At 42.2% G+C, this 27,571-nt stretch overlaps 1 protein-coding gene across 4 annotated transcripts in view; it reads right to left on the bottom strand.

Annotated features, from left to right (window-relative positions):
• Window positions 1–21,999, bottom strand: part of SULF1 (sulfatase 1) — a 189,793-nt gene extending 167,794 nt beyond the window's left edge. For 3 of the 4 annotated variants that reach the window (XM_053558795.1, XM_053558793.1, XM_053558797.1), the window contains exon 1: window positions 21,673–21,953. The gene's annotated coding sequence lies outside the window, so the exon portion shown is untranslated. Of the gene's footprint in view, window positions 1–21,672 lie in introns of all 4 variants that reach the window. The other variant, XM_053558792.1, reaches the window with a different exon arrangement.
• Window positions 22,000–27,571: the final 5,572 nt, after the last annotated feature.

The following is a 27,571-nucleotide window of genomic DNA, read 5'->3' as shown; positions in this document are numbered from 1 at the left end:
AACCTGAGCCCATGTGTGACTGACTTCAGGGAAAGAAGTTTTTCCTCTGCAATTCCCTTACCTTGCAATAAAGTTAAGCTATGCACTTAAGGTGTCCATGCGCTGTGCTGGAATGCACAGGGTAGAACAAAGGAGGTATTACTAAGGAAGGGAGGGAGGTCGGTGAATGTGGTCCTCTCAGCTTGCTGATCATTCTTATTTAGAGGGGGGATGTATACAAATAAATATAATGGGATACTCTGGAGTGGGAAGGAAACGCAAGAGGGAGGGTTGGAAGCAGGTGCGGGGAGCAGGGGATGGAAAGGTGTATCCTGGCATGTGGTTTGTGCTCTCATCTTTCCTCTGAATGGTCCCTTCCCGAGTCATTGCTCAGTGAGCAGCTGTGAGGGAAGCCTCAGAAAACTGGCTGTAACTGAGCACTGTGGCTTGCGCATGTAGTTCCAGCTACCCCATAGGCTGAGGGAGGAGGATAGCTTGAGCTCAGGAGTTCAAGACCAGCCTGGGCAATATAGAGAGACTCTCAAATTCTGCTTCCTCTCCCCTTTATAAAAGGAAGAAAGACAAGAAAGAAAGAAGAGGGCGGCGCCTGCGGCTCAACAGAGTAAGGTACTGGCCCCATATGCCAGAGGTGGCGGGTTCAAACCCAGCCCTGGCCAAAAACTGCAAAAAAAAAAAGGAAAGAAAGAAAGCTGGCTGTGTATCCTGAAACTGGTTCTACTCCTGTCCTGCCTGGGACCGTTGGTGTGTGCGGAGTGTTTCACTTCTTTTTATCCTAACTGGTTATAGCAAAGGGAAAAATTGTGAATCCAACCAGCGGTGAGTCTGAGAACCATGTTTTGTCATATAGACAAGAAATGATAATTTAAAAGAGGTTCCCCAGACAAAGGCCACCTCTCAAATTATCGAGAGTCCAACTTTCCAAGGACAGAATTAAGAAATCACTTAAAAGTGAAATTTGTTTTCTGCTTTTATATATTTATATTTCTGGCTGTGAAAACTGTGCGCTTTGCTATAAAGTTGAGGTTTGGGGAATTGAGCCCACTTAATTTTTAGGTCTTGTACTTAAGTATTTAGATCATCATGTCTTAAAAGCTTTTTAATAGAGAACTCCAAACATCATTAATTCATTGAACAAGCATTTATCGAATGCTTAATGTGTGCCAGGGGCTGCTGTTGATGCAGAGATGCTATGTGTCTGCTGTCAAGAGGAGGCAAATAAAAGAGGATACCTGCTTTTTCTTACATACACTTTTCAACATAAACTCTGTTCCTTGAAAGAAAGAATCCTCTCAATTGTGGAATTTAAAAATTACTGAATATAAGGGAAAAAAGGCCGGGTCCAGTGGCTCAGACCTGTAATCCCAGCACTCTGGGAGACTGAGGCAGGTGGATTGTCTGAGCTCATGAGTTCAAGAGCAGCCTGAGCTAGAGCAGGCCCTATCTCTAAAAACAAAATAAATAAAATAGCTGGGCCTTGTGATTGGCACCTATAGTCCCAGTTACTTGGGAGGCTGAGGCAAGAGGATCTCTTGAGCCCAAGAGTTTGAGGTTGCTGTGAGTTAAAGATGCCACAGCACTCTACCAAGGGTAACCAAGTGAGACTCTGTCTCAAAGAAAAAAAAAAAAAAGGAAAAGAAATTGGTTAAAATATCAACTGAGGGGCTGGGTATGATGGCTCACGCCTATAATCCTAGCAGTCTGGGGTGGATTACTTGAGCTCAGGAGTTCGAGACCAGCCTGAGCAAAAGCAAGAGCCCTTCTCTAAAAATAGCCAGGCATTGTGGTGGATGTCTGTAGTCCCAGCTACCCAGGAGGCTGAGGCAAAAGGATCACTTGAGCCTAGGGGTTTGAGGTTGCTGCGAACTATGACGCCACGGCACTGCGCCGTGGGCAATAAAGTGAGACTTTGTCTCAAAAAAAATTATATCTATTTTATCTATCTAGATTTCATCTGAGCTTACAGAAAAAAGGGCAAATGTGGAGTAAGGAGTAGTTAGTTAATGGTAGAGGGTATGGAGTCAGATGCCTGGGTTCATGTCCCCGATTTGCCACTAAGGTCTGTAACACTGATCAAATTAGCCAAGCTCTCAAGAGTCTTCTCTGTAAGATTGAGACCAGGAGAATTCTTTGTCACAGAGATGTTGAAAAAAATTAAATTAGATAATTTAATTTTAAATTAGCAGTTACTTGCACAGGGTAAGTAGGTATTTAATAAATCTTAGCTGTTACTATTATGTACAATACTAAGAAAAACATAATCCTTTTTCTCATTTTTCTATCACCGACTACACGAGCCTCGGAAGTTTTAGATATTGTTATTAGGAATGTGAAAAGGCATTCGAATGCCAAGAGGATGTACTGGAAAGAGCACTTGTTCTGGAATGTAGGATGTGGACATTTGTCTAGACTCTGCCAGTTTGTAAGTAAGAACATTAATTGTACAAGTAACCTTCACATCCTGCTTCTTAGGCATCCAATAACACCTGTCCTATCTAGTTCATCTGAAGTATTATGAAAAGCAAATAAAATAAGATTGGCAAAAATAACTTATAATGGGTAATTTGATGTATAAATAAAGGCTATTTTTAAAACATGAGTTTTCTCTGAGCTATGGTACTGGTTATTGATGATTGATTGATTGGCAAACAGTGTGATTGTTATAATACAGTCTGCTCAGGCAATTGATTCCAGAATACCCTCCTTCCCTCCTCTAGATACTAAAATCAGCAGATGCCAAGTCCCTTATATAAAATGGCAGAGCATTTGTATAGAACCTATGCATTTTCTCCTGTTATCCTCGGTTACAGATACCTAATTCAATGTGTTATGTAAATAGTTATTATACTGTATTTTTATTTGAATTATTGTTTTTTTGTTATTATGTTGTTTATTTTTTCCCCAAATATTTTCCATTCGAGGTTGGTTGAATCCATGGATGTGGAATCTGTGGATGCAGAAGGATGACTGTAATTGGTGTGGAAATCACTTTTGGTCTACAGAAATAGATGACAGGTCTAGAGGAAGTCTGAAGAAAGAGAAGACCTGAATTCTAGTTCTTCACTTGGCCTCTATTCTGCTGTTTGTGGAGACAAATTATTTAACTCTCCTTTGCCTGTGTCTCTTTAAAAAAAAATAGTATTTGAAAATGAATTCAAACTTATGGAAAAAGTTGTGATTGCCTAAAAGTTTCCCAGATTCATTTATTGTTCACAATTTACTTCCAATCGTTGCTTTAGAAATTTTATACACACAGAATATATATATATATTCACCCCCTTGAATTATTGAGAATAAACTGCACACAGCTGGGCACAGTGGATTACACCTGTCATCCTAGCACTCTTGGAGGCCAAGGCAGGTGGAGTGCTTGAACTTAAGAGTTTGAGATGAGCCTGAGCAAGAGTTAGACCCCATCTTTACTAAAAATAGAAAAACTAGCCAGGTGTTGAGGCACAAGCCTATGGTCCCAGCTACTCAGGAGGCTGAGGAAAGAGGATTGCTCAAGCCCAAGAGTTTGAGGTTGCTGTGAGCTATGATGTCATGGGTGACAGAGTGAGACTCTATCTCAAAATAAATAAGATAAATAAATAAGACAGAGAATAAACTGCATACAGCATGATCTTAAATATTAATATTCCAGTGTGTACACTGCATATTCCTTAAGAATATGGCTCTGTTGGGGTGGCGCCTGTGGCTCAAGGAGTAGGGCACCGGTCCCATATGCCAGAGGTGGCAGGTTCAAACCCAGCCCAGGCCAAAAAAAAAAACCACAATAAATAAATAAATAAAAAGAATATGGCTCTGTTTCTAATTCTTTAACGTGGGCACAAGTCGTTAGTTACTTAACATTCTCTATAAGGTTGTCAAAATCAAATGAAACGCTTGAAAGTACTTTGAAGAGTATACATTGTTAAGAAAATTAGAGGTTGCATATTTTATAAACTACAGGAAAAATCAAATTACATAAAACTTCAGAGGACTTACAAATTGTAATAGAGTACACACTAGGAAAGCCCATTATCTATTTGCATAACGAGCTGAAAATTAATGCCAAATTTCTCTCTGTGGTGAGAGAAAAAAGGAAGCTGCCCTCATCCTATGTGCCATACTTCTTAAGTTGTAGTTTTTCTGCAAAAACTTGCATCTTTTTTGGTGCTCTTTTTTGCATTTTATCAGCACGCGTATTTTCTGTGGTCTTTTTGATGGAGGTTGTGAGTATGTTTGAAAAAAGATCCTAGAAACCAGAGAAGAGCTCTGGCAGAACAATAGAGCTGTAAAGAGTCAGTAAGAGCTCAGCTTTATTTCTTCTGATCTTTCCTATAATATGAAAATGGCATGCTTCGTTTTCATTATGAATCACAACTGAGATACAAATAGGAAATAGGAAAGCATTGTTTTACAGAAATGTTCAACATACAGGCTTAGTGGAAGAGAGTATGAACAAAGTATCTTATGAACCAAAAAAATAACTCTCAATAGAATCCTTTTTTGGGATTCACTAGTACAAGCTTTAGCTATACAAAAAATAGACAATTCTTCTGCTGCATAATCTCCACCTCCTTAATAGAATTCATGCTTTTCATCAGAAGTTGTCATATTGGCAAGGCTGATATTTTCATAATTCTAACCAGATTTGCAATTATATTTTCCAGTGGATTGAAAGATGACCAGTAACCTAAAAATATGAATGAAAATGCTCTTTTTCTTGTGACATCTTTTTTTAATTGCTCTGAAAATTATAATGGCTTCCTTTTAGATTCTTAGAACAACAACAAAAAGGAAATCTAGAGCATGTTTTAAAATCAAAACTGTTTTTCAAAATGTCAAAGCCACACTTAAGATATTTTAAGTTAATTTTTTTATTTTGAATGTTCAATTGTTATCCCTTAGTGCAAAACGAAAAATATAAGTTAATGGCTATGAAATACATGTATAATCCAATAGTGATTAATTTTACTCCCTTTACAAATAAATCAGTTTTAAATAAATCATTCTTTTGCATTCATTTAATTTACTAGGCTATGAAGAATATTGCTCTTATACTTCTTTTGGGAAAATTCCAGTAGCTGAGGAAGTATTTTTAAATGTTTATTTCCCAGTGAGGGGACTTTACTGATGGATGGTTCAACTGGTCTGACGCAATAGGTTTTCCTATGATTGACAAAATGTGATATATTTGAAATTGCTTGAAGTATTGAGCAGACGGACAGGAGTCAGAAGATACATGTTCTAATAGGAATCACTTCATCAAAATGAAGTTTAGATGAAGTTTAGATCTAAATAAGTAAAGTTTTTAGACTCAGGCAAGGGGTGTACTGTCTCTGACACTCAGTTTTTTAGCATACAGAAATGGCCTATTTGCTTTGCTCACTCAAATATTGCCAGTCCCAATGCTTTAGCTCAAGTGACAAGTTCTGAAGGACTTGTCCCTAATACTGACATCATCAACACTGGGAAGTCTTCTTTTGGCATAGGTTAAAAATGCTTCTAAAAGAACTTTCTCTGTAATAAAACTGCAAACTTTCACAAATTGTCCATAGCAACAGTACTTGGTTATTTCTGTTAGACTAGATTTTCCACAAGGAATACATCTGAAAAATAAGCGCCATTGCTTGTATTCGTTCCAGTCCCAATCATTCTTACAGTGTCTGATTATTCGCAGTAGCACTCAGCTAGGGAGTCCATAGTCAGCACGAGAGTTGGGCTCGTCCCTTCATGTGTTAGCTCCTGATGTCAAATGGACACATGAACTCACTTCAGTGCCGGTAGAATTTCACTTACTTGCGCTTTTCAAAAAAGATAAAGCCTGAGTTGTAGAAATCTGTCTCGTAAGAATGAGTTTTGTGGGTTGAGGCAGGTCTCCCAAGAAAGCCAGGCCTCTGTTTCCTCAGATTTAAAGTGAGGGATTCTGCTCAGATGATCTCTAAGGCACACCACTAACCTTCTGTGTTTCTGGGATACTTTACAGCCCTTTCTTGGAAAATCCACCCCCAATTCAAAATTATTTAAGAAACAACAGCGAATAAGATTCAGTAGCTTTGGCAGAATGTGTGGTAATTCCCTCTTTCTTCTAAGCGATTTAAAGCCTTTCAGTCACTTGCTAATTATCCTGTAAATGAGAATGCCATTCTTAGACAAACAATTTTTTACAATCAATTCCCACTGGAAAAAAAATAAAAAGAAAACCCCAAACCCCCAATATAATTTTCTATAGGGTCGACAGGGTGTTTTGTTATGCCATGCCACAGATAGGGAGCAGGCCTGTGTATCGAGCACTATCTCTTGACCTTCTGGTCTAGCTGTAATTTTACAGGTCCTCAAAACAGACTTGTCACAATCTCCTGAGTTCAGCTCTCAAGAGAAATGAATTGATAACATAGACTCGTGAGTGGCTGGCATGTGAGTGACACCCAGCTATACAATTTCACATCTAATCAAGAAAGATGGAAATTCTAGTTGGCCTATTGTCTATTTGAATCTGTTTCTGGATGGAATCCAACTGGCTCAAACGTAGCCAGAGAGAGGGAGTGATGTGGCCAGAAGATGGAAAAAAAAAAAAAAAAGGAACCAATTGGTGCCTGAGATAGAGCCTTGTCAAAAGAATGCCTGTGTAGCTGTGGATTTGCTGCTGCTAAGTTGCCTAAAATTTCTCAGTGACTACACTTGAACTTTCTACACTGGCTGTCGTTGACCCTTCTAAGAAGACCTATACTTGTAGAGGATGTGCCAACTTGAAGGTGTGCTCAATAGATGCAGAGGCTTGAAGCTCCACTTCCATCTTAGTGTTTCTAATAATGTGAGAGAGAGCAATTTAAAGTAATCTATGAAGAATAGCAATAAATGCAAAATTGTACGTAATTAACAGCTAAAATTATATGGTAGGATTTTAAGTGAAAGAAGAGCACAGGCGAGAGAGAAATGATTGATGTCTGGAAGAGCTGGGAGAAGCAAGTTCCATGGAGGTAACGGGGCTTGAGTCTTTCTTTTCAGGATGGGTGGGATTTGGACACGCAGAACGGTGATGGGAGGCAGGTCTAACCTAGAAAATGGGCAAAGGCTTTGTAGTAGAAGATATATGTTCAGGACATGCTGGATCACCCTAGCAGGAGCAGAAAGTGTTTAGGGGAAGTGCGATGTTCTAGTGGGCAGGATTATGGAGGCTCTTAAGAGCTGGTGCTTTATTTAGACCGGATGCTATGGAAAATCGGGAGAAAGCTGTTTTAGAGGAGTCGAATGACCTGACCAAACAGTGCTAAAAGAAGATCGGTTTAACAGTGGTATATATGATGAATGCAGTTAAGAAAGCAATAAGGACAGAACGGTGGCTTACACCTGTAATCCTAGCAAGCTGGGAGGTTGAGGCAGGTGGATCCCTTGAACTCAGGGAGTTTGAGACCAGCCTGAGCAATGTGTTTTGTCTCTACTGAAAATAGAAAAACTAGTTGGGCATTGTATCTGGTGCCAGTGGTCTCAGCTTGTGGGAGGCTGATACAAGAGGAACTCTTGAGCCTCAGAGTTTGGGGATGCTGTGAGCTATGATGCGACAGCACTCTACTAAGGGTGACAGAGTAAGACTCTGTCTCAAAAACAAAAATGTAGAACTCAATTTAGAAGCATGAGGTGATGCAGAACTAGATTACATCCCCATCGCCACCACCTTCCTTTTTAGTTTTAGTTTAGTTTTTAGCTTTACTTACTTAGGCTTATCTTAAGGGAAGAGCAGAGTTTGCCAGTAAAGGAGGAAAATAATGTTATCAAGATAAAGGGAATGGCAAAATAAAGGCAAAAACATGATGGCATGCTTCTGAAAGGTTAACTATTTTGTTCAAAGTCACACTAGTAATAGTAGCCACACCCTGGAAGCCAGGTCTCCAGGGTCCTGTCCGCTGGTCCACCCTGCCCCTTTTTCCTAGCTCTAACCGTACCGCCATTATTGATTTTATTGCTACTAGTGTGCTTAGTGTTTTTTAAGTCTTAAAAAGTTTTCAAGAAAATAACAAATTGAATAAACTTTTTCTTTTCTTTTTTTTGTAGAGACAGAGTCTCACTTTCTGGCCCTCGGTAGAGTGCCGTGGCATCACATAGCTCACAGCAACCTCCAACTCCTGGGCTTAAGCGATTCTCCTGCCTCAGCCTCCCGAGCAGCTGGGACTACAGGCGCCCGCCACAACGCCCGGCTATTTTTTGGTTGCAGTTCAGCCGGGGCTGGGCTTGAACCCACCACCCTCGGTATATGGGGCCGGTGCCTTACCGACTGAGCCACAGGCGCCGCCCAACTTTTTCTTTTCTTATTTGCATGAAATATGATTTGCCTAAAGCTAGCCAAGGCAATCCAACCCCTTTCAAAGGAGTTATGACAATGGCGGGAGCCATTGTAGGAATCCTTTTAATTCCACTCTGAGTCTACTGTACTGGTTGACCAGAATGGTATATCAAGTTATTTCTGGAGCACAATAGCTAATAAGAATAATAATGGCTCTACATGAAGGTTTTCGTATGGCTTTTTTCTTTGTTACCTGTCCTTATTTGTATGTCAGTAAAGTGACTGCCTATAACAGAACTGCTTTTGACAGAATTGATACTTTTTTTTTTTTTTTCAGTTCTTTACTTGTTCGTTTTCATTTCTTACAAGGACCACACTTCTCCAATTCAAGAAGTCTTTGTACATTTTGGACAGGTCTGGAAGCTTAACATGTAGGCTTAGAATCCTGATTTAGAAACTGAATTTAGACAATCCAAAATGAAGACGTTTAGAAATATCAGCTCGCGTTCCATTCTCCAATCTCCCAGTAAGGACACCAGTCCAGTGACTTAAGTGGGTCCCAGATGAAGGGGTCTAGTGTTAAGCTTGGCAGCCAAGCCCGACTTCTGAGCTTGCTGCAGATGATGTTTATGGATCTAACCGTGGCGCTTGTATATTGTATCTTTGGTTCATTGCACTGGCTGCCTCAACAATTCAGTTGCCATTAATGGCTTCCAAATATACACTGGCTCCTGTCAATTAGTCCCTAATGCCTGCCAACCCTGAGTGAGAAAGAGGTTACAGGTGCTGAGACTTTCCCTGGCATCTCTCCCATAGGAATCAGGGAACACAGTTCAGAAAATTCATTTGGATGAAACAAAATAGGCCAAAGTCTTCATTAAAAACTTGAATGGAACCCAAGTCTCTTTTGAGGAACCCGAATGCTGTCAAGGCTCCACGGTCAATGCTATTCCCACAAATCTGTAGCAACAGGACTACATTTCAATCCCAAATCTTGGTGACTCAAGCTCTGTATTTTTTCAGTCATGCTGCCTCCAACATATAATGAATGAAATGGCAAACACAATCTTCTAATAAAACTATACTTAATCCTGAAAATTGTCCATTGATTTACTTAAGGACTTGACTAAAGAATGGCTCTCCTGTCTTGCAGAGGAAATGTCATGGTTGAAACAAATAAAATCAAACAAAAGGGTTTGCAAGCAAGAGGACACCGAAAGAAAAGCAAGGGTGCCCAGCGCGGTGGCTGACGCCTGTAATCCCAGCACTCTGGGAGGTGGAGGCCTGTGGATTGCCTGACTCACAGACCAGACCCAGGCAGAGTGAGACCTCGTCTCCAAAAATAGCCGGGCGTTGTGGCAGGCGCCTGTAGTCCCAGCTACTTGGGAGGCTGAGGCAAGAGAATCGCTTAAACCCAGGAGTTGGAGGTTTCTGTGAGCTGGGTGATGCCACAGCTCTCTAAGAGGGCGACATAGTGGGACTCTGTCTCCAAAAAAAAGAAAGAGAGAAAGGTGGAGGGAGGGAAGGAAGGAAGGAAGGAAGATAGGAAGGAAGGAAGGAAGGAAGGAAGGAAGGAAGGGAGAGGAGGATGGAGAAACCTTTCTCAAACCTTAAAATGAACGACTTGTTTTTATAGTGAAGAACAGAATGTGTATATCATTTGTAAAATAAGTCACTCATACATTCTGTGAAAAGATGTCAATCCATTTCCCTCAAGATAGAATCTGAAGGTTGATGAGCAGAAGCAACTTAAATATTTCATCTCCTCTTGCCTCTAGACGCCCTTTAAATTTTACATCCTTCTCCACCAATATTCTCGTAGATGAAAGAAGAGAATTACAGGTGATTTGCAGAAGCAGTTTGTGGTTCTGACTTGAAAATCCATTTCTTTCCCAAAGTTAGAAACACTACACTGTTACTTGGCCAACTATTTCCTTAATCTGAGAAAAGATCCTTTCTATCTCTATTTTTTGGAATTTTTTGGCCAGGGCTGGGTTTGAACCTGCCACCTCCAGTATGTGGGGCCGGCACCCCAGCCCAAAGAGCCTTTTTATCCAAGGAATGAACAAGTCTTTATAAAAGAAGTCGCTGTTGTGTATTCTGCCTAATGTTCATCAATAACCAAAAAATTAGATTTTGTCTGTGTAAATCGTATTATTAAACATTCATACACACATCTATTTACCCATGTTTGTGTTATAAAGTTCCCCCAAGCTCATTCCCTGGTATTTTTATCTCTTCACAGTGCTTCTCACATCCATCCTCTCCTGGTTCTTACTGCCATCAGTGGAAATAGACAACACATTTTTTTTTTTTACTTATTTGGACTTGGGGGGCCCTCCCAGTTGTCTTGTTTTCCCTCTCCAGAGCACTGTTGTTCTTGTCTTGTCTTCTCACTGCCTTTTTTTCTTGATCCTGAAAAGCCTACTGTTTACACTTCCTAAGGCAGCTGGTGTGTCAGACACCCTGGAATCTGGTGTGATTTAGTTGATGTGACAGCAGAGCAGAGGCCAGGGAGGACAGCACAGAGGTGGGGAGGCCGGTGCAGAGACTGGGGAGGATCACACAGAGGCAGGGAGGACAGTGAAGAGAATGGGAGGACATCGCAGAGGTGGGGAGGACAGCGCAGAGATCAGGGAGGATCACACAGAGGCAGGGGGACAGTGAAGAGAATGAGAGGACTGCGCAGAGGTGGGGAGGACAGCGCAGAGACCGGGGTGGACCACACAGAGGCAGGGGGACAGTGAAGAGAATGGGAGGACTGCGCAGAGGTGGGGAGGACAGTGCAGAGACCAGGGAGGACCACACAGAGGCAGGGGGACAGTGAAGAGAATGAGAGGACTGCGCAGAGGTGGAGAGGACAGCGCAGAGACCAGGGAGGACCACACAGAGGCAGGGGGACAGTGAAGAGAATGGGAGGACTGCGCAGAGGTGGGGAGGACAGCGCAGAGACCAGGGAGGATCACACAGAGGTAGGGGGACAGTGAAGTGAATGGGAGGACTGTACAGAGGTGGGGAGGACAGCGCAGAGAGCAGGGAGGATCACACAGAGGCAGGGGGACAGTGAAGAGAATGGGAGGACTGCGCAGAGGTGGGGAGGACGGCGCAGAGACTGGGGAGGACCACACAGAGGCAGGGGGACAGTGAAGAGAATGGGAGGACTGTGCAGAGGTGGGGAGGACAGCGCAGAGACCAGGGAGGATCACACAGAGGTAGGGGGACAGTGAAGAGAATGGGAGGACTGTGCAGAGGTGGGGAGGACAGCGCAGAGACCAGGGAGGACCACACAGAGGCGGGGGACAGTGAAGAGAATGGGAGGACTGCGCAGAGGTGGGGAGGACGGTGCAGAGACCGGGGAGGATCACACAGAGGCAGGGGGACAGTGAAGAGAATGGGAGGACTGCGCAGAGGTGGGGAGGACAGTGCAGAGACCGGGGAGGACCACACAGAGGCAGGGGGACAGTGAAGTGAATGGGAGGACTGCACAGAGGTGGGGAGGACAGCGCAGAGACCAGGGAGGACCACACAGAGGCAGGGGGACAGTGAAGTGAATGGGAGGACTGCGCAGAGGTGGGGAGGACAGCGCAGAGAGCAGGGAGGACCACACAGAGGCAGGGGGACAGTGAAGAGAATGGGAGGACTGCGCAGAGGTGGGGAGGACAGCGCAGAGAGCAGGGAGGACCACACAGAGGCAGGGGGACAGTGAAGAGAATGGGAGGACTGCGCAGAGGTGGGGAGGACAGCGCAGAGACCAGGGAGGACCACACAGAGGCAGGGGGACAGTGAAGAGAATGGGAGGACTGCGCAGAGGTGGAGAGGACGGTGCAGAGACCGGGGAGGATCACACAGAGGCAGGGGGACAGTGAAGAGATTGGGAGGACTGCGCAGAGGTGGGGAGGACGGCGCAGAGACCAGGGAGGACCACACAGAGGCAGGGGGACAGTGAAGAGAATGGGAGGACTGCGCAGAGGTGGGGAGGACAGCGCAGAGACCAGGGAGGACCACACAGAGGCAGGGGGACAGTGAAGAGAATGGGAGGACTGCGCAGAGGTGGAGAGGACGGTGCAGAGACCGGGGAGGATCACACAGAGGCAGGGGGACAGTGAAGAGATTGGGAGGACTGCGCAGAGGTGGGGAGGACGGCGCAGAGACCAGGGAGGACCACACAGAGGCAGGGGGACAGTGAAGAGAATGGGAGGACTGCGCAGAGGTGGGGAGGACAGCGCAGAGACCAGGGAGGACCACACAGAGGCAGGGGGACAGTGAAGAGAATGGGAGGACTGCGCAGAGGTGGGGAGGACGGCGCAGAGACCAGGGAGGATCACACAGAGGCGGGGGACAGTGAAGAGAATGAGAGGACTGTGCAGAGGTGGGGAGGACCGCGCAGAGACTGGGGAGGACCACACAGAGGCAGGAGGGAAAGTGAAGTGAATGGGAGGACTGCACAGAAGCCAGGAGGAGGACACAGAGGCTGGGGAGGACCACACAGAGGCAGGGAGGACTCTGCCCTTTCCCTCTTGTTCCTTCCTTTTCTCTCTCTCTCTCTCTCTCTCTCGTCCTCTACCACTTGTCTTTTCCCCCTTTCCCTTCTTTCTCCTTCCCCACTATGCCCAAGTGCCTCTCCTCACTGTATTTCCAATTTCAGCCTATGCAAATCCTCTGATTAAAAAATACCATGTTTTGGGTCTGCACCCATAGCACAGTGGTTATGGTGCCAGCCACATACACCAACACTGGGTTCGAACACTGCCCAGGCCTGCTAAAACAACAATGACAACTACAACAAAAAATACCCTGGCGTTGTGGTGGGCGCCTGTAGTCCCAGCTACTTGGGAGGTTGAGGCAAGAGAATCACTTGAGTCTAAGAGTCTGAGGTTGCTGTGAGCTGTGACACCATGGCACTCTACCGAGGGTCACATAGTGAGACTCTGTCTCAAAAACAAACAAACAACAACAAAAAAACTCACATTTTTATTTGAAAATGACACACAGTTTATAGCCAAACCTCAGCTCCCGGGACTCATTTTGCCATCTTGGAAAAAAACTGTGGCTGTGTTCTGGGCTCTTGCCATGTCCTACACTCCGTTAAGCGTCATTATTTTATTACCTCATTTAATCTTGATAGCAGCACTTTGTGATAACCATATCCCCATTTTTACAGAACAGAAAACCGAGTGAAAGAGAGGGTAAGTAAATCACTTGAGGCCACACAGTTGGCAGCTGAGGAAGAGGCATCACCGCCCCCCCCCATTCCTCTGCTTGTGGACGCCGAACGAAGTCGGGCCCAGCTCGGTTCAGCTCCTCCCACGGGGGCTCTGTGGACATCCCTTCTATTTAATTAGTACTAGTGATTGATACTTAACCACAAAATGCTTTGCCTTACTCCTGAAAAGCTCTCTGTGTGCACGTCTTCCCGTCATGGCTAACCTAGATGTTCTTTCCGAGCAAGGATGGTGTCCTACATTATTTTGTATTCCTCTTTGCACCAAGGATAGAAATACACACACAGGAAGTTCTCACGTAGGTGGGAGCTTTCTTATGTCTGTTCCTTTTGGCTCTGATTCTATTTAGAAGCCACATTACGGCTGTTCTTAGAACATCAACTCAACTGCTAGAAAGTAAAGACATCTAAGTTGTTGGATACTGCTTACATCCCCTGAATTTCCTTTACTAAATATAGGCCTCATACATGAAAAAGAATAGTCACACATGTGAAGCCTCTGGGTGTCCCAAATAAAAAATATGATGTAGCCTGTGCTTGTCTTCATATACTATATTGAGAACATCTTCCCTTCTCTTCCCAGCATGAAGTGCTCAAGAAGAAAAAAGGAGAACATGTTTTATAGGGCCCTCTCTTTTTTGGGATGCACTTTCTATAAGATGAAAGTTAAAAGCTGAAGTTTCAAGAATTTCTGAATGCACTGTCAGGAACATCTGTTTACTAGGACAGATTCTATTCAAGAGAAGATTGATTATTGGCAGGTGAAGGTTAAGGGGGGAGCATCTTTAAACTGGCAGGAAACCTACTCAGAGGACATGTTATACTCTAGAAAGGTGATTAGGGTGCCAAGTCCTACTAATGGTAGGAGTTTGAAGATATAGCTACAGATGCACAGTTCTAAAGTTATATTAATAAGTGCACACTCTGAATGTAATTAATCTTTTCTTCACTGTGAGTATGGTATAGCAGCTAATATCTTGTTATAGTCCAACCTTCCGTTTTAATTTATAGTAACATAGCAGGTGTTGCTTATGAATTATAACACTACACCACAAAATTGGTCCATAAATAGAACTCCCTGTAATTCAAATTTCCGGTTTGGATATTAAGAATGTGCTATTATTATTCAAAACAAAATGAGAAGACACTTTGATCTCCCTTTCATCAGGGAAACATAGGAGGATTTTCCTGAGGCCTTGAAACAAACTTGCCTCAGACTTTTGTACTCTATGAAATGAAAAAAGTTGCACCTAAACAAATAAAAAAAAACATTAATGATAATTCTGCAATAGATACAGACATATGTCTTTTTATATTTTCAATAATAACCAGTTTTCCATGTAGAAATACTATACATTTCTGAAGAATTATTTCTATGTATTTCATATTTGTGTTGTCATGCTAACTTTAATTCTCTAATTGTTAAGGTATACTATGGATATTTGTATATTGAACTTGAAAAAATTTGTATATTGAAATTGAAAAAAATAATAGAATAGGGCGGTGCCTATGGCTCAAAGGAGTAGGGCACCAGCCCCATATACCAGAGGTGGTGGGTTCAAACCTAGCCCTGGCCAAAAACTGCAAAATAAATAAATAAATATATAATAGAATAATGGTAAATATTTAAAAAAAATAACAAAGGGCAAGAAATATAAATAATAATAAAAAAAGAAAAAAGAAAAAGGTTGCATGGATTAGTAGCCCTATTTGCAGATGGGAAAACCATAGGACAAAATAAAAAATAGTTCAGGATTTCAGTTAATCGTAGCAACAGAACTAGTACCTAGAGGGCGGCGCCTGTGGCTCAGTGAGCAGGGTGCCGGCCCCATATGCTGAGGGTCGCGGGTTCAAACCCGGCCCTGGCCAAACTGCAACAAAAAATAGCCAGGCATTGTGGCGGGCGCCTGTAGTCCCAGCTACTCGGGAGGCTGAGGCAAGAGAATCGTGTAAGCCCAGGAGTTGGAGGTTGCTGTGAGCTGTGTGAGGCCACGGCACTCTACCGAGGGCCATAAAGTGAAACTCTGTCTCTACAAAAAAAAAAAAAAAAAGAACTAGTACCTAGCAACAGCAGTTTATAGCTCAGCTAAAGATCTGGACAATGGCAACAGAAGAATAGACTAAATTTAAAGAGAAATAAAGCAAAACTACATGACAGTCAATGAAAATCTTTATCACAATCAATTTCTTAGGAACAGACAATTCAGTAGTTATTGTTTTACAAGGAAAGTCCCAATTTGACAATGATACTTCTCTCTTACAAAAATGTCTATGCTTGCTCATGTCCAGATGAACTGTGGGACATTTTTTGTTTTACATTCCGCAAGCCCTATCTGGGCTCTTACCAGTTCCCAGATCCCACTCCCACTGCCAACCACCTTCTAGCTTTGTGTTAGAATTTGATTGGTATGACATGAAATTTGTAGATTCATCCTGAGAGACTATACCTTTTACAATTAAGACTTTTCACCTAGAAATTCAGTGTCTGTTCATTCATTTAGCACAGTGGTTGAATATCAACCTTCCCGTTACAGTTAAACACTGGCAGGTCTGAGTCCCTTAGACTTGCAGTTTAGAAATTTCTTGCATGTAGAAATGGATTCCTACAGTTTGTGCCTGTGTAGCAAAAAACAAAAACAAAAAGCAAAAAAAAAAAAGAAAGAAAGAAAATGAACAGTGTAAGAAAAGATTATACCTTTGAGGGTAAAGCGGAAGCTACAATCATTGTTTTAATTTCAAAAGGCTTAATACCGTATTGGGCAGGAGTACCTGGGCCATGTATTTAGAGGGCAAAAAGGACTAGCTTAGCTGCTACAGCTAAAGGAGATGAGGCACCATAACCATTGATGCTTGTCTTTGAAAATTCTATAGACATGTTCGTTAGGACGAGGAAGGGGTCTCTAGAAATACCACCTTGCTCCCAGCCTAAGCAGTCCCAGTTTCTTTTTTTTTTTTTTTTTTTTTTTTGTGGTTTTTGGCCGGGGCTGGGTTTGAACCCGCCACCTCCGGCATATGGGACCGGCGCCCTACTCACTGAGCCACAGGCGCCGCCCAGCAGTCCCAGTTTCATTCCCCTCCCTGGCCAGGGCAGGTGCAGACCAGATGGGCAGGGTTGGAAAAAATATCCTTTGATCTATCCCAAGATCCTGAGTTACCAATGTCCACGGACATATTTGCTAAGTGGTATTCAGTGTCTTGTAAGAGAATTTCTTAGTCAGCTGCACTTCTGGGGAAAAGGAAATAGGAGGCTCAATGTTTGATGGTAGGTGCAAAGTCTGGGAAGAGGCAAGAGGCTCAAGCTGCCTACTTTGCGCTTTTTTGTTCAATTTTATTTGGCAGTAAAAGGTGGCAAAGGTCCAAGCCTCTTGTTCTGTCTAAATGGTACCTTGCTTTACCTATTACTTCTGCAAGTTTGACCTGACTCTTCACAGCATTTTGTCAAGTTATTATTTCTTTCTAAATAATGTACCTGGAGGAAGGAAGAGGAACACGTAACCCTTGGCAAATCCAGCTCCCTGGGGGGTCACTGATTGGGTCTTTTGTACCCCAAAGTGCCGAGGCCTGCTGTCTGTTCTTTACTGGTCTTGATCAGGACCCATGACTCTGTTCCTTCCCACCACCTGCATTCAGCTGTCACTGTTGTCCCTATAGATCCATTAACTCAGGTGCTCCAAATCCTTAAATATCAAAAGCAACTCCCTCTCTGTCTCTCCCCACCCCATCTTCTTGCCCTTGGTAGCAGAAAGAAATGGTAAAGGGAGACACAGTATAAATAGACAGGATTACTGACCCACGTGACTGCAGTGAGCACGCCTCATTCTAGACCTGAATCTGTGTATGCTCATGTCACCCCCACCTTCCTCCAGTTTATTGAACCTCCAGTATTTGACATGCTCAGAGCTAAGATGTCTATTTCCATTTTACAGAGGAAGAAGCTGAAACTCAGAATGGTCAATCACCTGTCCAAGGCTGTGTGGCCAGTGAAAGGGGGTCCCTAGATTAGAATATAGGTCCCTTTGAATCCAGAGCCTGTACTGTCCTGCTCCAAAGCCAGTTGGGGATTGTAGGTGATTGAAGGGCAGCCAGTAGATATCATTTCTGCCATAGTTAAGCAAAGTTGAACTCCATGGAGAATTTTTCTATAAAATGCAAGCTTAATTTAGGGTAATTCTTTTATATTCTGTCTTAGTGGCATTGTCCCTAAACTTCCCCCAAATGTAACCAATTGAGTTTTATAACTTTTTTCATTTCCAGTCATGTGTGAGGAAAAAAACCATGAGGGGTCAGTCAATGGCTCTAACGTGGAAAATCTAGAGATTGAAAAGTGCCTTGGATGTTTGAATATCCTAGTGAGGTCGTAAACACAGTTGATTAGTGTCTTCTGTGGGGCACAAAGTAGAGCAGACCAGTACTCACTAGTGTCTCTTTGGAGTCGATAAAAAAGCAAGTTATAAAGCAGAATTTAAAAAATAGGCAGCTGTGCTAAGTGCAATCCCTAGATAACTAATGGTCATTGTCAAGGGAGGAAAAATTTTACTGGAAGAGGTGATAGTCAGGGGAGGCTTCCTGGAGGAGGTGGGACTGAAACTGAAACTTTGAAGAGTGAGAACACAGAGGGGATAAGGATGGCATTGGATACACAGGCCAGAGGAACTGTGCACATGAGGACAAACTCTCATTTTGCAGATAAGATGGCAAACTAGAATGGGTAGGGCTGAGAACAGACTAGAAGGTGGGGACAGGACACTGGCCCCCGTGGCTGGAGGGAAGGGTGGACTTTTGATGTTGTAGAGATCTGGTGAGGAGATGTGTTTGGAAGGTTGGGGCCAAATAACAGGGGGCCTAGGAGACTGAGAAGTCTGAACTTGACTTTGTGGGTAATGAGGGTCCATGTGGCAATGCTCAGATGTGAACTGCTTTGATGAAAGTGATGTTTTAGGCAGCTCAGTCTGCAAGTGGTGGACGGAAAAGGGAAATGGAAGCAACAGGACTATTTAGGAGGCTGTTGCAATGACCCACGTGCGAGATGATGATTGTGCCGAGAAAGTCGCCATGGGTCAGATTTGGGAGACATTCTAAAAGAAGGACTCAAATAATTTGATGACAATTAAAGGGGGGAGGGGAGTATTATAAAGAAAAAAAACAAACAGGCTAGCTCTCTTCCTCCCCAGTAAATTGAGATAGAGTAAAAAATGTTTTAAATGGGAACCATATTTCAGGACAAATTTTTTTCCACAAAATATCCTCTTTCGAAATGTTTTTCATGGATCTAACCTAAATTAAAGGTGAATTTACCATGTAAGCATACATTTAATTTCATACGTGAGCCCTCTTTTTTCCCAAAGTCAGTAATGATGATAAAAATAATAATCTGTTTAGGATCAGCTTAATTTTTAATCCCCTTAAATTTACTTCATGCTTTCCACACAAAAATGTTGCACAGGGAAAAAAGAACCAGATGTTCTGACCTGGCCCATTGGTTGACCTCATCCATGTGGCAATGGTTGGGGAAATCTCTGTGCTATATATAGCTCAGTATCAGAAATCCTGCTTTACAGATTTTTAAAGAATAGTCACATAAATCGTCTCAGAAGGAAACGGAGAAGTAGAACCCTTTCAGTTCCTTGATGAAGGCCCCCAGTCATAATTGACCACAGATTCAGTTACTGCCGGGATTAATGTATTTGAGGATTCTACCCTCCCATAAACATGAATTTTTTGTAACTTTCAGGAATCGAACTTTCAGATCAATTTTCCCCTCTAAGATTTTTTCCCCTTAATTCATACCTAGCTGGAAGACTGTATCAACAGTGCAAGTGGAGACCCTCCCCCACCCAGTCGTTTACACTTCCCTGGGAGGGGATGTCCAGGGTGCTCAGACACTTCTCCAGCTGTTAGGACACTGATGGGAACTTCATGTGTGTTACCAGCACATGTGCTGTCAGGAAGAAACCAAATGTCAAACGGAGGTATGTAGAAGTCACCATACATATGTCTCCGAATGTTTACCATCTGGAACAGTAGATTTAAATTTTGACAAGAAACGGGGATTGCCCTGTGGGCACTGTCTTTTAAGCAAGTTCCTATTACCCCATTCGGGGGATGAAAACATGACTTTGCCTTTTTAAGGTGAGAATTTATCATTTCTCAACACTTCTTTTCTTGTTTCCATCCTGCCTAATCCTGTGTGTGATTGATTTGGGGGGTGGGGGAGGGGATTCTCCTATATTGTCAAACTCCTGGGCAAGCAGCCCTGTGATCAGCCTGCAACATCAAGGCTGTAGGACCCCTCTTCCTAAAGAGCACCTGCTTTTGTTAGAATGCCATCACCGCCACATCTCGGGAGGAAAATCCAGTCTGTGAGAAGGAACTTTACTTTCTCCTGAAATATTTCTGTGATAGTGAAAAATAGCACCGGTAGTCAGCACCACGCCTGCTGTCTGGTGTACACGGAGTTCTAATCCTTGATACAACTCCAGATATTAGTGTGTCTCTTCGTCTTTATTTTTTTTAAAACCCCAGTTTGATTGTAAAGCCAACATGGAATGATTGGAATTCCAAAAGACTTCAGCTTATTAACTTAGTCCTATTTTGGTTATGTAATATTGGGAAGCAGATAATACTCAGTCCGAATAACTGCCTGGTTATTTATGAGGATGATTTTCTTCCCGAAGGAGATTTTGGAGACTAGAACTAGAGAACATGCTTAACAGCAACTAAGCACTCTACGAAAATACTGTTTCAGTCTTAACTTTTTGAAAAAAAGGATTCTAAGAAAATCAAGTTAGGGTTGCAAAAATATACACAATGCAACTCGGAACAGAATTGTACCGGCACCTTCCTGCAGTAGAATGCAGCAATCACAGGGCACTGGCCAGGAATCCTGTTATTCAACCTACTGAACAGCTCCTATTTCAGAACGACTTATATACAGTATTATTCACAGAATCTCTCACCTGCGAAGGGTGAGGCCAGTGTCAGGTTTCTCTACCAAAGGTGGAAGTTCAGGAGGAGTAGGAATGCAGGTCTATGATATCAGTACAGGAGGATAAGTCTGTTAAGGTGGCATTGATTCACCCATGTTGCTAAACCATTTGAAAAAGGAAAATGTTGTGTTTTAATCCCTGGGAGAACAGGGCATCAATTTGAAAGACCTTTTTATACAAAAAATTAAACATAGTATATCAACCCTCTTGTTACATTCCATTTTAATTTGGGTGGGTGTTTTTGGCAGAGTGGTTAACGGCTACTCGCATATATGATGACTACTCATTTTATGTTACTGACGCACCAGAGGACTATTAATTTCCAATAACTAGTTTATAGCTGAAACCTTTTTTGTTTGTTTGTGTATAACCGAACCTGAAAATCTATGTACATTTAATTAACACTTCGGATAGCCTGTTTAAAACCTATAAATGTCGTGACTCTTAATGATCCATTACAGAGATGCTACTTTAGTTTTCCACGACTTGTAAAACTTTCACAAACAGATCTGCAAATGAATTACCTCCATCTGCTCCCCTTGCAGCTGCAAAGAGGGCTCTGTTAAAAAGTGTTTTCCGCCTTCCTCCTTCTCTGCTTTTCTTCCAGCTCTAAGCATTTTTGTTCCAAAGCCGACCCCTCGGCTACTCAGAGGGTAGCCCCTTCTCTCTAGGAGTTTCTAAACTTTAGAGTTACTCTCTGAGAATTTTTGTAAAGAAAACACTTCACTCTATCATAAATCGGACAAAATTTACCTTGCACAAATCGGAGAAGAAAGCGTTTCCATCTCGGCTAGCCACTCAGTCATAGACTCTTCTTGAGAAATTGAGCAGCGAAATGCAACAGTTTGAAAGTGAATTCTGATTTGGAAAGCTAAAATCAATGCTTTCTTAGCCTTATGGACCCTTTAAGAGCAATATACAGCTCCCGTTTTGAGGCTGTAACAGGGAGAGTGATGGGTACAAACCCGGCTCTGAAAGACATTTCTTTTAGCTCCACCTTCGAAAGCAAAGCCTGAGGAGTGTTAGTCTACAAAGACAGCCAGGCATCAAGTTATGTTCCCTGTCATCCGTCAGCCGTACAATAGCAGCATTGATAGGACAGCAGCAACTGGCTTTGACAAGTGTGCTGTGCTAGCATTCCATTTAAAACTATGCCGAGAGAGAGACAGAGAGAGAGATTCATTCAATGTCTTTTACTTTACCTGAAAAAACAACTGCTTTTCTTGTGGCCGCTGGAAATGAATTCCTCCTCTTCCTCCAACAGCAAAGTAGTTCTATTGCCTGCAACTCTCGCTTGGAGAAGACCACACAGCTCCAGCAAGGCAGCCTTCCCTCTCTTAATCCCCACTCGAATGTGATGACACACACTAACCCCAACCATCTGTTGAAACACGTCCTCAAGCACTCAGCACAGTGGTGTGTCAAGACAAGCTGCCCAATCCAATTGCTGGGGCTGGGTGTCTCCTACGGATTGGAGGCTGAGGGCAGGAATGAAACTGGAGGTCTGAGAACTCCCAGTCAAGTAACCTGAGATTGTCGGAGAGAAAGGGCTGCTATAAAAAGAGGAGAAGTGGGAGGTGCTACAGCGAAGGTGGAGGGAATGAATTATTCTGGTGGCCAGTTGTGCGTTACTTTTCGCAACTCCTTAGGTCCCCCCTAGGGGATGCCTGGGACCCTCAGCAGGACGCATAGAAATGCTAAAGATCTTTTGCTGCCGATCTATTGAGGGCGATCTTCTCAGCAAGACACTCGCCACCACCCCCCCAGGAGATAAAAGATTCATCTTCACAGGCTGCTAAAGTGTTAATGTAGGAGTCGTTTGCACTGAAATGTGACATCTACATTTTGAAATCTAAACTCCTACCTTCCTCTGATTAGATCGTGGCTGCCTCCAACATTCCTGGGAGGGAAGGGGGGTTGTGGGGGGCGCAGCCAAGAGTAGAAACTTCTCTATTGCCATAGACAGCTCTTCACTGTTTGCCACAGGCTGAACTTCAGAAATAGTCAATGAAAATCATTTTCGTTTCTACCTATGTAAAATAGCACGCGCTCCCATAGAGAAATCACTTGCTGCTTTCACAGACATCTCTTTGTAAAAGCCCTTGGTACCACAGGGCTGCACTCTGTCATTGATTATTTTTATTGGCTTCTAGTTAATTATTGCACTTATAATGTCCATATAGCTCAAACAGCTCATTAACAATTTCACTTTGAAATGTTTTCAATTTTTGGTCATTTCAATACCTCATTCTTAACATGCTTTTTTTTTTTGTTCTCCAAACTTTTTTGCGAAACTAATTACCTTGATAGCAGCCTGAACCGGAAAATGCCTATACTTGTTACAATACTTTAAGATACCTGGAAATCAATTAAGAGGTACAAATCTCACCCTTTAAGAAAATTTGATAATCTGAAAGAAAAAAGAGAAGTATGTGTGGAAATCCTACATTTTAAGGATTGTACTTTTTGTATTTCTTTGAACTGGGAGAGGGATTGTTTAAACACACACACACACTCTCTCTCTCTTAAACTTGCCTAAAATATTAAAACTTAGATTAAAAATAGAGATCTAATGCTTGGAGTGCCAGTATCACAAAGATGATCATTTGGTATATAACATGGACTTGACTAGCTTGTGTTTTTCAGGCATTTTTATGTGACAGTCCACTAAGATACTTAAAAACTATTCCTGGTGCAATATTCTGAAGCACAGGATTAGAGAAATGTAATTTTCATAGATGAATTTTTCCTGTGGGGAAGAAGGGGGAAAAAAGAATTAGAGGTCAAAGTCCTGGTTCATTTGCTCAATTTCTTCTCAGAAGTGATTATGAGGTGCCTGTTTCACAATCTAGACTGTATTCACCACACCAGGACTCCTAATCAGCTAAATCCAGATACATAATCAACACAAACAATTTCAACAATGGCAAGTGGCTCTACATGGCTCAGACTTCCCTTGGGCACCATAAAATTTTTAATAGTGCCAATTATTGGAAGGCATTTTTCCCCCTTTTGGGGCACCGGGGGAGGAGGGGAGGCTGCTTAATCCACCAGACCCATGTCTGGAAATCTGGACCTCAAGTGCATAGATTTTGGAGACCCCAGAGACGTTATTAAGGTGGTTTCTTTCTCTTAAACTGTAAATTGAGTTACAAAAGTAAAACCTAAGACACTGTAAAGATGTGGAATCAGTATGTTTATCAACCCTGTGCTTATAACACACCGTCTATAAGCATTTCCCACATGGGCCTGACTCTGACCTACATTATTGTTTAAAGTGCTTTTTAATGCAAACATTGTATGCTGTTGCTAATTGCAGATCTTTTCATTAAATCTTAGTCTCTACTCTTTTATTGATAACTTCAGCTATTTACACTTCTTCATACTTGCTTTGAAATAAAAAATGTAAGTATGCAATAGATACTGGCCCTTTGCTGTTGCTCTGTCTAGTGGCAGTAAATGCCACCTTTCAAAAGTATTGTAAAATGAATCCACAAAGACACGTTTTTTCCTTGTTGTCCTGAAATGCTTTTGTTAGGGAAAATCAACTCAAACAAAAACCTGAAGCTGGTGCTGTAGGATAAGGTCCCAGCTCCCCTTCTCCCTCTCACCAGCTTTAATGCTCAGCTCAGAGTGTCAGTTTAGAAGTTAAGAATTTTCCATTACCTCCCTTCCTTTCTTCTTGCCATCTGCAAACAGTTTATTTTTTAAGGAAAAAAAAAAGAGAGAGAGAGAAGAAAGTGAAATTGATTCTGTCTTGAAAGACCTAACCTTAAAATACAGCACATTCTAAAGGATGATATCCCGCATTTTAAAGTCACGTAGAGCAGAGTGAATAGCTTCATCCTAGGCATTAAGGAAGGACATTCCTAAAATGAAAGATTAATTGTAGGTAACGGTGATATCGAAAAATAGCCCCTCCTCTTCTGTTCCCACAGTTAAAATGTCCCTTTACTTATTAGCTCCAATTAGTTTCCATGGTAACCGACCAGCCCTTGTAAACCCTGCACTCTGAGCTTCACTCATCTTTGTCTAGACTGAGCTCCCAGCCTTCCTTCTTCCTCCACAGATGGCAGTGTTGCTGAGTCTGTACCTACACCGTATCTGTCGCACGCACGTAACTGGCACCTAAGTGCCCACATTCACTTTATTACCAGCACAATGGTGGCCAAGGGAGAATGGAAGTGGCATTTCATCCCCAGCGACAACGCGTGCATCTGCAGCCACACTAATTTTTCTCCCTCTTGGTTATTGTTTCTTCCAGTCTCGTTCTATTATCAGCTGTTTGCTGCTCGTAATTTCTTTTCAGGGAAGCCAATACAGTATAATAAAAACCTCATTAAACAGAAACACCTATCAGCCTCGGAGAAAGCCCTAAACTACCCCTTTTTGTTTAAAGAATCATTAAAGTGAAAAAGAAAAACCACTTGTTTGTCATGCTTGAAAAAGAGAGAACAAAAGCCAACATAAAGGTTTACCAAGCCAGGGGGCTAATATGAAGATTTAATGCGCTTAAGACACCCTGAGTCTTTCTCCCGGGAGCTGCCCGTTGGCCAAGAATCCCAAGTTGAGCACGGTAAACAAATGATCAGCGGAGGCTGAGAGAGCCGGCCCCTGGCACAGCACAGTTGGTGGGGAGGGAGGTCAGAGGGACCTGCTGCATCTCAAGGGTCGCAGGCTGCACGGTGCTGTGGTGCTGTGCCCGGACACAACTGGAGTCGCAGAAATAGACGTGTGACTAAGGGAGAATCAGAGGTGGGATGGCAGAGGGCCTTTGGCAAATGCTTGAAATTGTGAGAACTCAGCAAGTCCCAGGCTTTCTTTTTTTTTTATTGTTGGGGATTCATTGAGGGTACAATAAGCCAGGTTACACTGATTGCATTGCAGGCTTTCTTAATTTGCTCTGACTTGACTTCTTCTGACACAAGTCAATTTTAATTCAGTGTCATTTTGAGGTAAGCCATGCCTTACTTACAGGAACTGAGAAGATGCCACCAATAGAAGCCAGTCTTTTGGGATGGCCATATTCAAGATTATTAAAATTAAGTCCGAAAGTCTAACACGATGGGAGATCTCTTCTTTTGTATTACCTCTGCTACTACCATTTTTCCAACACCAGTTTCGACATGTGAATAATGATTGAGAATAAGATTCCCCCAATTCCACCAAATATGGTATGCTTAAAACAGTCTCTGAGGTTGGCTTCTGAGGCCATACGTAATTTAAATATGAGAAAAAGAAAAGTTCTGATCACTAATGCTAAAACCGATAGGATACAGGAATCTACGAAGCTGCTTATACTGATGAATTCATTTTTCTGATGGTAAGTTGCATTTGTTAGATTTTTTTCCCTTCCAGCAAATGACAAATGCCATCTAAAGTTCCATGATGCTAGAAACATGTATAATAATTAGCCTATTGCCGCTCACATCACACACAGTACATCTTGTTATTTGGAACATCCTGAACATCTCAAATACTAATGGCTACACATTAGTAGATGTCTAGAGGTTCTGTTACTCTGCTTCAACTAAACTTTACTACCTTCATTCACATTGACCCAAAGCATTCTCAGAAAGAGAGGAGAAATTATTGCTCAGGGAAATTGATTGCTCTTGGTCATGTTGCAATGATTGAGGAGTTACATTTAAGGCAATCATACCAGAGAAATGGTTTTATCCCTGAAGTGAAGTTCCCTCCAGGAAGACAGGCTTAAAGCAGGCTGAGAACAGTTGCAAAGCTGCCCTGTCAGTGATTTTGGAAGGACAAGGTAGTGTGGTAAATCGCTTGGGACAAAACAGTGACCCAAACATGGATTAATTTACTGAAAGACACTGGACTCCATAGAATTATGGCAAATAGGATAGTAAAATTTTTAGAAATATATTCTAAATTCATATTTGTATTAATCAGTGTTTTGGGGGATTGGACTTTTAGTCTTCATTTGAGCAGATAATTAAATTATTGAGATATAATAATAGAATGTACAGCTATTAAGTAAGGGAAGAGTGTGAATTTCAGCAGTAAGACCTTGAAGTTTTGTTGGACGTAACTGGAGGTAGGGTTGGGAGTGTTTGAGATGGAGTACACTCTAAACTTGGTGAGTCAAATAATTCTCCTTCCTTTGTAATAAGTATATTCCCAAATTAAGGTAAGGAGTATGAATGAAAGTAGAAAACCAGACGTAGCCCTGGGCATCACTTCTGTCCAGGGAATATAGTACAATTTAGTTTTTTGGAAGGGAGAATAAACAAAACCCAGTTCTTTTAGTGAGGCCCAAGATGGTATAAAGCCAATATCAGAGTCATTTGTTGATCTGGGAATATACCCCAAGATTTAATCTATTAGTTCATGTATTTTCTCTCAGTAGCAACATGACAAAATTCAGAACTGCAAAGACTTTATTAACCTGGAGTAATTATGTTTTGTTGGTGCTTTATTACCTAATTCGAGAAGTCGGTGTGAATTTAGATGCACAAAACACCTTTAGTTATGCAGTATTTATTTTTTATTTTGTGTGCTTCCAGACTATTTCTTCTTTAAGCTATCAGAGTGCTTAAAAGGCATGAGAATTTTTAGATGTAATCATAAATGCAACAGAGCCTTACTTAGTAATTATTAGATAAAGTGATTTTTCTTATTGTCATGCTTCCTTGTAAAAAAAGTGGAGTAGATTCCAGGGGATACATTACTTCCTTTTTTCGATATATAAAATTAGAATTTAGGGATATCTTGGTGAGATTAATGCTATATAGATTTTGGAAGAAATGGACAGCAGACTCTGAACTGGAATTGTGATTTTTGCTAGGATCCTAGGACAGTTGAAATATAGGGCAGGAATATGTCCCAGTTATTTGCCTGATGTTTGGGAAATTTAAAAAGGTATATTGACCCCCAGGATCAAGGAGGGAGGGGGGTAGGGCCTTCGTGCGTGCCACACCTTCTGGGGGCAAGACATGATTGCAAGAGGGACTTCACCTAACAAATGCAATTAGTGTAACCTGGCTTATTGTACCCTCAATGAATCCAACAATAAAAAAAAATAAAAAGTTAAAAAAGAAAGTAGAGTTCACTGCTTTTCTGACATTTATCTGAAAAGTT

Source organism: Nycticebus coucang, chromosome 13, assembly GCF_027406575.1.
Source record: "Nycticebus coucang isolate mNycCou1 chromosome 13, mNycCou1.pri, whole genome shotgun sequence".
Taxonomy (NCBI): domain Eukaryota; kingdom Metazoa; phylum Chordata; class Mammalia; order Primates; family Lorisidae; genus Nycticebus; species Nycticebus coucang.
This window is presented reverse-complemented; position numbering and strand designations above follow the sequence as displayed.